Source organism: Lactuca serriola, chromosome 1 (assembly GCF_051521515.1).
Source record: "Lactuca serriola cultivar US96UC23 chromosome 1, Lser_US96UC23_V15, whole genome shotgun sequence".
NCBI lineage: Eukaryota > Viridiplantae > Streptophyta > Magnoliopsida > Asterales > Asteraceae > Lactuca > Lactuca serriola.
Window position 1 is genome coordinate 1,044,637 of NC_136408.1, and position 9,983 is coordinate 1,054,619.

The 9,983-nt window shown below is 30.7% G+C and overlaps 1 long non-coding RNA gene across 2 annotated transcripts; it reads right to left on the reverse strand.

Moving 5' to 3' along the window:
* Positions 1-1,738: 1,738 nt before the first annotated feature.
* On the reverse strand, positions 1,739-3,725 carry LOC145098720 (uncharacterized). Of its 2 annotated transcripts, none has more exons than XR_013704604.1 (5): positions 3,256-3,725; positions 3,118-3,162; positions 2,895-2,973; positions 2,713-2,809; positions 1,739-2,059 (listed from the first exon to the last, which is right to left on the reverse strand). It is a non-coding gene; the product is annotated as an uncharacterized LOC145098720 (long non-coding RNA). The 2 variants fall into 2 exon arrangements; XR_013704592.1 differs by having other exon boundaries at positions 2,706-2,809.
* Positions 3,726-9,983: the final 6,258 nt, after the last annotated feature.

Here is a 9,983-nt window from a genome sequence, read left to right on the forward strand (position 1 = left end):
TGATCTAAGTTAAAAAAAGAAAATTCAGGACCAACCATACAGATTATCCCAAACCACAGGGACCATTTGTTTAACTTTAATATCAAGAGTAAATTCTACGTTAGGGTAATTTGCGTGTTTGGTCCTTAACTTATTTTTAACTCGGAATGTTCCTACTGTTTGTTTTTGTTACGCGTTTGGTCCCTGTCTCACCTAAAAAAACTATTTTTCTATTGAATTTTTAACTTATTTAAATAAACACGCCCCTAACTCCAACCCCTCACATTACCTTATCTACCATAAAATTTTCCCCTATTTAAATAATAGTCTTTTCAAGTAAGACAGAGACCAAGCGCGAAACAAAAACAGAAAGTAGGGACCAAGCGCGTAACAAAACATTAGGGACCTTCCGAGTTAAAAAAAAATAAGTTAGGAACCAAATGCGCAAATTACCCTAAACCATAGGGACCATTCGTGTAATTTACTCCAATATCAACACACACACACACACACACACACACACACACACACACACACACACACATATATATATATATATATATATATATATATATATATACTAGGTTATAATCCGTGGGAACCACAGTTATAAAATAAATTAAATATTTATAAAAAAAAAACTTATAATTACTAATCAATTATTGTAAATAAATTATTAATTAAGATATATAGTTTGTAATTATATATATATATATATATATATATATATATATATATATATATATATATATATATATATATATATATATACATAACATTAAATATTTTATTTGGTAAGATAGTGATTTATAATATTATTTGTTTTTTACTGGAAACATTAAAATAAATAAAAAGCAAAAAAAAAAAAAAATCGTATATTGCAAATTTACGAATGAACCAGCCCCTTTTCCGATAATTACATTATTATCAAGGGTAAACCGAAATTCATTATATTTGAACGAAATTAAAAGATTACAAAAATTAAGATTTATTTATCTATTTATTATTGTTATATTAACTATTATTATTGTTATTATTATTATTGTTTGAAATTACATTTATTGATTAAGGGTTATTGTAATAAATTAGGCAATTAATATTACAAATCAATTTTTTGCTGACGTGTTTCATCTGTGTAAAAAGGATGAGTGAATTAGTGGAAATGTAATCAATGAAAAAAACCAAAGACTGACAAGTGGTAAATAATTAATTTCAAGCTCTAATTGACTGACACGTGACAAATTTGCTACTCTTTTATTAGGTAGGGATATATATATATATATATATATATATATATATATATATATATATATATATATATATATATATATATATATATATAAGCATAGCTTATTATATTCTAACTAATTATTGTGTGGATCTATGAATGATTGTTAACCAATTATTTTAATTATTTTAAGAAAATGATTAATAACTATTATTGAATTAAAAATAATTGAAAATTTCCATTTAATTTCACTGTAAGGGTATTTAGTCGGTAGAGATAAATTTAAAAAAAGGAAAATTCCAAATTTTTTAGGGATAACTAATTCACTTGATTTAAAAATTTTGATTTTTTAAATTAATTCAATTTTAGTTATAACGTAATTTTTTATTATACCCAATTTTATTTTGTCAGAATGACATTCTGTTTTAATGATATATATTTTATAAGAATGTCAGGATATATATTTATGACAGAATACATATTTTGATTAAATGACCATCTTGAAGAAAAACACCATTGTTGAAACATTAGTTGAAAAATAACAAGTCTTATATATTGTAATACAATTATACATATTTTAACAGAATGTTATAAAAATGAAATAAATTCTTAAGAAACATAGCATGATTAAATATACAATTCTTGAATAAATGCAATTGATCTTCTTCACATGTATTCTTAAAGACTAAAAGTGAAGCTTCCTTCTCTTTTTGGTTATTTAAGTCTGATTAATTTGCAGGTCTACATGTGAAGAACACCGCCCTTCATAATTCTGAATGAATATTGGTCTTCCTCATTCTAAAGGTTTCCTCGTTCTGATAGAATATTGGTCATCCTCGTGAACCTGTCAATCTTGCAACCAAAAAAGCTTTTAAGAATGGAGCAGCCCATCAAAATTTATAAAAAATACAAAAATAAAAAAAGTTTATGCTCTAGATTATCAAGTAAATTCTCAATTACAAAAGCAATGTTTGACAGAACTTAATCAACTTCGTACAGGGTTGCAAATAGCCACATCCACATGAAGGGTGGATGGTTGGAGTGGTGTCAAATTCAGGGTTCAAATCAAAATGAATGTACCTAATTCAATATTGTAACGCTTCCAAACATTGCCCTATTATCGCCCGATTTTGCATGTTCAATAAACAATAAAATTCTAATCAATCTATTGAGATTCTAATTTGTTGATATTTACCACTGAAAAGCACATATCAGAAAATATAGATAAACACTCACATTGTTCATTAGACCATTAAGATACTTAATTACAACTTCCTCCTCAACAAGTATTGCCAAATTTCATAAAATTAAAAATGACATAAATTAAGCAACTAATCGAATCACGTAATTTATTTGATGTCCTTCATGGGAAGACAACAAAATTCTATAAGTTATATACAACCAATATATAAGTTATATATCAACACAACTTATCATACTATGCATATAAACATGTGATTAACTACTTCTGTTTACAAAGGAATTAGGAAACACATACATGATACCTTAGTGTGCCCAGGCTGCTTACTACTCTTGTTTCCTTTCCACTTCTAGGGAAATCTCATTACGTCGTGTAAACAGAAGTGTAAATGGTGGATTATACTGAAAATATTACACAACACTTATTAATTGCTTATACTTGATTTTATTTTTTATTCTTTCAATATTGTTTATATAGTTTAATTACCTATGCAACCTCCACTAATGCCCCACTTTTTTACTTGTATTGAGTATCATTTTTTAGGTTGTTCCTGAGTGCTGATTCCCTGCGTATAACATCTTTATCACTCTTAAATCCAGAATTAAGATTTTAGAATCCAAAATTTTTACATAGATGTAAATTTTCTTTAATCAAAATAAGCTAATTTTGCCTTTCTATTAGAATATAATCAATAAAAGGAATCACTAACCTGAAAAAGCAACAACAGCCACAGTTCTACCTGGCACCTCTTTAGCTAAATATTACATGAAAATGGTAAATAAGAAAGATAAGAGAAGATTTTATAAACTCTATAAACATGTAAATTTTAATGGAGGTATGAACCTACCTTCTTATCATATATCAACCCTTTTGAAATCACGTCAAGAAATCATGTGGCCAAATAGATTCATGGTGATTTCTCTGTTTTCACATCAAGTGTTGGGAGATAGGCCAAGACTTCAACGAAAATACCGATTTTTTCTGAGATAGGGTTGGCGTCGGAGGTGGTGATATGTTTATGAAGTCCTTCGTCGCCTGGTTCCTGCCAGGGGAGGGAGAGGATAACAGAATGGTGGGCTAGGGTTACTGCGCCGATGAAATGGAAATGGGAGCCATGCGATTGGATAGACAGCTAGGGCTTTTCGGTTGGAAGAGTGAAGTTATTGAGGAGGAAGATGCAAACTTGAAGAATAGAATTGTACGCCTCACCAGTAAAAGAGGTGGATGTCTTAGCCGCCAACCACGAAGCCTCTGCGATTTGCATCTTCAAGTTGACGATGGGTTTTAGAGAAAGAGTGGGAATGGGTGGTGGAGTTACAAGAACGACTGTAGATAAATAAGGGAAAAAATTAGGTTAAAATCAATATTACTAGCATGATTATAAGGAGTATTTTTGGAAGTTATTTATCAAATTACTAAATTACCCTTATTTAATTATTTAATTTATATTGGTCCACAATCATCCCTACAACCACACAATAAATAGTTAGAATACTTGAACCTCTCTCTCTCTCTCTCTCTCTATATATATATATATATATATATATATATATATATATATATATATATATATATATATATATATAGAGAGAGAGAGAGAGAGAGAGAGAAAGAAAGAGAGAGAGAGAGAGAGAAATAAGTTTAATCGAGAAAATATAAAAAAAAAGTTTGAAAATGGGGGGAATCATTCTCACTCAATCATTTATTTTTGCCGTAAAAGCCTCCAACATACAAGCGGAAATGGGAAAGGAATATACATGTGTTTTCCAACAAAACACGTTTCTTTAAACTATGTCATTACCTAAATATATACAAAAACATATTTTTCGTTTTTTTAATTTTCAAGGAGCTATTTCTATCAAAAAATGATTTTTAAATATATCAAAATTCATAATTTTTTATTCTCTATAAATAGACATCCATATTGATATAGTTTTAAGATAAAATAAAAATTTTATTTTTTTTATAGTTTCAGCTCTTGTTATTCATAAGTGAATAAAAATACATCATATTTTTACTATAGTATATTCGTTATTCACTTATAATAAAAAGTATGATTAAATTTTTTTTTAGAGTTTAAATATCATTCATATATAAATATAACATATATAAACTCTTTATAGTTTACATCAGCTCTCGTCACATGTTATAATCACATATAAATAATATGTGTATTAGTTTCCTCAGAAGTTATATTCGTATATGAAAAACACATTTATCATAATTTTGTTACGGTTCATTTGTTATTCATATATGAATAAGTAGTTCAAAAATTTTAAAATACGTCATCTTTTATTAACACACTACTTATTCATATTCGAATAACAAATAAACTATAACAAAAATCTGATAAGTTTTTTATTTATATATGAATATAACATATATTATTCATATATAAATATAACATGTGACGAAAAATTATGTAAAAAAAATATTTTAGGTAAAAAAACTTTTATTACGTGTTATATTTATATATGAATGATACTTAAACCGTAAAAAAAATTAAGCATATATTTTATTTATAAATGAATAACGAATGTACTATAATAAAAAATTCTGATCGATTTTTATTCACTTATGAATAACGAGAGCGGAAACTCTGAAAAATTAAATTTTATATTTTATCTTAAAACTATATCAATATAGATGTATATTTATAGAGAATAAAAAATATTATGAATTTTGATATATTAAAAATAATTTTTTTTGATAAAAATAGCTTTCTAAAAATCAAAAAAACAAAAAAAAATGTTTTTGTGTAAAATAAGGTAATGATTAGCATAGTTTAAGGAAACATGTTTGGTTGGAAAACACATGTGTATCCGTTATCCATTTCCTTCGGTGCGCCTAAGTATTTTGCTGCAAAACAAATGTGTTGCTGAGAAACATTCCCTCAATCTAACCTTTTTTTTCTCAATTGAACCCTCCCATATATATATATATATATATATATATATATATATATATATATATATATATATATATATATATATATATATATATATATAAGTCTAGATCAACCTTTGTAACTTGTTTTGAAATAATAAAGATGTATTATTTGATTATTTTGTGTTTTATGCTTAATTATTATAATTTAATGAGTTAAGGATAAAAGTAAGTGTCGAAAATAAATGTTAGAGGAATCTGATATCTATGAAGTGGTAGTGGTTGAAATAAGGATTCTAGAGATATAAAGAATACCGAAATCCGAGTTATAACGAATAAATTATGATCTGTCAAAGTTTCGCGACAAAACCAGCACGACGCTTTGAGACGTCAAAAGTGTATTTACGATAAAGTTTAGCATTAGTGATCTAAATGAAAGTTGTAGTATACGATAAACTGAGAGCGTGCATAAAAAGAATGTCCGAATCTGACTTCGTATGAGGAAGTTTGAATTTTCTAAGATTTGGCATAGTAGTATACAGTCCGAAACTCGAATTTTAGATCGAGTGATTTTTGGCCGAAACAACCTAAACAAGAATTGAAGATCTTGTTGATAGTAGTTCGACGGTAAAAAGACAGACAAAAACGGACGTCGGATGAAGAAGTTATGATTCTTTTTAGGGACTTTTCTTGTCCCGACCTGTTAAAAATATAACTTTAAAAATAAAATCAAAATTAGCCGACGAAGTCTAAACGAAAGTTGTAGAGTATAATCCCACTTACGTGTGGATATAAAGAACGTCAAAAACTGAGCTCGTATGCAAAAGATATGAATATTTGAAGTTTGTGCCACAAACTTCGAAGCTTATTCGAAGGGAAAGCGTTGCTCCGAGGGAACACCCCGCGTTCGTATGCAGTAGACACGTATCTCGCATCTTGACACGTCTGAAGCTACACACCCATCGGAACGCGTTGCGTTCGTATGAACGCGCTGCGTTCCTCCAAGGAACGCGCTGCGTAGACCAGGCCAGCCTCCCCTATAAATAGATCACGATGTCATCCAAATTTATGTTACAAGCTTTCATTCTCTTACCTTCTACTTTCTTCCATATTTCAAAAATTATCCCCAAGCCTATTATATCATTCTAGCATCATAAGCAAGTCCCGGAGAGCCGGAAGATCCCGAGAGAAAGAGTTTTTGAGCCGAAACTCTTCCCGCATGATGCCCAGTTATTGGGAAAATATCCCGGTTTTATTGGAAACGATCGTTTTAAGAAACGAAGTGTTGTCCAATCACCGTTAAATCAGGTGGATGTATAGTCACTTTCATCTTACACATAGATATGAAGTGTTTTCTATAAAATACGTGATATGTATAATTAGATTGTTTGTTTATTTGAGATGGGTGCTGAATAGATGTTTTATACAAGTTTTAAGCTGTATATGTATTTTTATCTACAAATATGTTGGGTAAAACATTGGTAGATGAAATAGTTGATGTGTGTTAAAATTATGAGAGGCCTCGATGTTGTTGTTGTTGTCTTCTAGTGTAGTATAGATGACGACTACAGACCTTTCTAGACAGTTCAGTAGAACGCTAATAGGCTCGCAACCTGTAGGTGTTGGTGAACTATGTGTTCGCACGTACTCCATGTGACAACCCGAAATTCTATTCTGTACAAACAATATCACTTCAATAGAAGTCAGAAAAGTTGCAGTAAATATTCAGACTTTTTAGTATAAGTTTGAGTATTTCAGAATTTACACTTAAAGAGATATCAGGAGAGAGGATGCACTAGGGTTTTGTGCAACTCTGTTATTTCAAAACTCTATGATATTAGAGTTCATTTCTTGAATAAAAATATTTTTTGCCAAAAATCTCAGGACTATATATATGAATCTTAGAAATATTATTTCATTATTTCCAATTCCATCTAGAGAAAAGCCAATTTCTCTCACACGGATCTTCGGGTTTTCATCCCAAATCGTGAGTACCTCTCGCTAGTTGTATTATATAGCTTGTTAAGTGCTTAATAACATAGAAATCATATCAAAACAACAAGATTTGAGAGTTTACCGCCCAAGAACACCTTGGGGAGTAAACTCTTTTATAAGGGTAAAATGATGCCTAGTCCTTTCCCCTTGATATGTAACTACCTTAGACTTGTATGTTAGTGTATATAGGACTAGAAATCATCCATGAACACCAAGAGTAAGGTGTTCACGGCCCAAGAAGTTCTTGGACCGTGAACTCCAAACTCAAGGGCCAAAAGGTGCCTTAATCACTCCTAAAGCCTTGGACACTAGCTTAGATAAGTTCCTAGTTAATTTAGAGACTTGGAATCACCAAAAACCCATCCCCATGAGAGATTACGGCCGTAATGTCTAAGGGAAATGGTCCCAGGGCCGTGAACTCCTCAAAGGAGTGTATTAATGCCCTAAACCCTTCCAAGGATTAAACCATCAAGTAGAATTGCTTCTAGGGATCATGTAACACTTCGAAACACAAAATCACATAATGCCTAGGAGCTTACGGCCGTAAAATCAAGGGTTTACGACTGTAAACTCCTTGTGTAAGGTTTATTGAAGAGTAAACTCATGTATAGGGTCCCTTGGAACCCTAAACCCACTAGCCTTGTCCTACAACAACTGAGATGCAATCCTTAGGGCTTATAACACTTATATAAAGTGTTTGTCATGTTCTAGGATGTCTTAACATTTTCAATTAGTAGTTTAAGACTAATTGGGTGCATATATGTGTGATTATATGTTCATTAGGATCATAGTGTGTGTACAAGTCCTCACTTGACACCTAACAATCCCACATTGTTCAGCTCATCCAAACCACCATCTTCAGGTGAGTTCATACCCCTTAATCAATGTTTTAAATGATTTTATATGCTTTGATGGGGGGGGGGGAATACAAGTAGAAAACAGCATGTTATTAAATCACTCATATGTATTTATAACCGTGTTTTCATCCAGTAGATTTCACATACTTCAAAATGTGATGCATGAAATGGTTTTCTGTCTTAAAAATACCTTTGTAGCAAAAGTATTACGTTTGAAATGTTTATTAAAATGACATAAAGTCATTGTTAATTATTTTTCAAAAACTCATAGATGTCTTACAAAACCATTTTTACCATCTTGAACAAAACTATATCTATACACTTATGCTCTTTTATATGTATTGATGTTATAGTTTTCATCCTTCATTCAGTTTCCCACACCCTTGTGTAGCAAGGGTGTATAAACTTGTTTGGAAAATCAATTACCTTCGAGTTAACTATTATAGGGATAGTTAGGAGATACAAAACATTATTCCTATTACAAGGAAGTACACCAGAGTCAGTTCATTCATGAGTCTATACTATGCATTACATGTTACATGAATACGTCTACATAGATATGCTTACATGAATACCTTTACATAGATATATTTACTTGTATACACTTACATGGATACTTGTACCTAGATTCATTAGGATGATTTACTAGTACATTATGTGTAAATTGTTCTGCCTATCCTAGTTCAAAAGGATAACTGGACGGGACTAACCATTCCGGAACCCACCTGTTAGCAACAGAGGTAATGAACATCTACGGATGCCTACGGTTAATACTTATATTAGGAGTACCTTTACGGGACTAACCATTCCTTAAAACCTGCTTCCAGCTACATAGGAAAATGAACAATCTACGGATGTTCAAGGTTATACCTTTCGGCAGTCGCGATGTCGAGTTGATCCTAATGCAAAAGGACAACACCTACATGATTACATTTTTCCTATTACTTTATTTTGTGATACATTCACATAAACGATGATTTAGACTAAGTACTGTTTGTAATAGTCAAAAAGAAGGAAAAACTATCATTGTCATAGCAAAACACTCGGGTCTTGGTAGAAGACTACATTTCATACTAGTAGGAAATATGGGATTTTCTAGGGTTTTCATACTTATATCAACTGTTTCATTCAAAGATTTACATAGCATTCATAACAGCTTTCCAAAACAAGACAATGACACTTAAATACTTATGAATTCACCAGCTTTAGGCTGATACTCGCTTTCAAAATAACTTGTATTCTCAGGTCGCCAGTAGACAGGTACGATGGCCAGGTTTTGAGAAGACGAAGCACATACAAGACTCGTTTTTTATTTTGATTGTATATTTTGGTGTCTTATTACAATGAAAAAACACACATGTATTAAAACTTTACTTTTAATTCAATGGATGATGTTGTTGCTTGTTTACTACTTTACACTGTTGTGATACTGTACATGACGTCCTCCACCCCGGAACGTTTCCGCCGTTCTTGGTTTTGGGGTGTGACAAATTGGTATCAGAGCATTTTTTATAGTGAATATAGTATATCAACCCATAAAAGATATACTAACTATAAATACATTGGGATTAAAACACTCTGTCTAAGAGTTATACTTCTAAATAATAAAATATTTAAGTAAGTATACGTGCCTGCATTCATACTAAAATCAGTGTCACAATGACAAGAACAAAAGTATTATGATTGTTGAATATCACAAGTAAGCCTAGGGATATATGGTTAGTCTTGGGAATGGCATAGCCTGATCAACTATGCTGGTCCAAGGAGTGATTAGCATTTGCCCAAGAATGGTTGGGATGAGGCAACAAGTCTAAAAACTTACCAACACAACCATAAA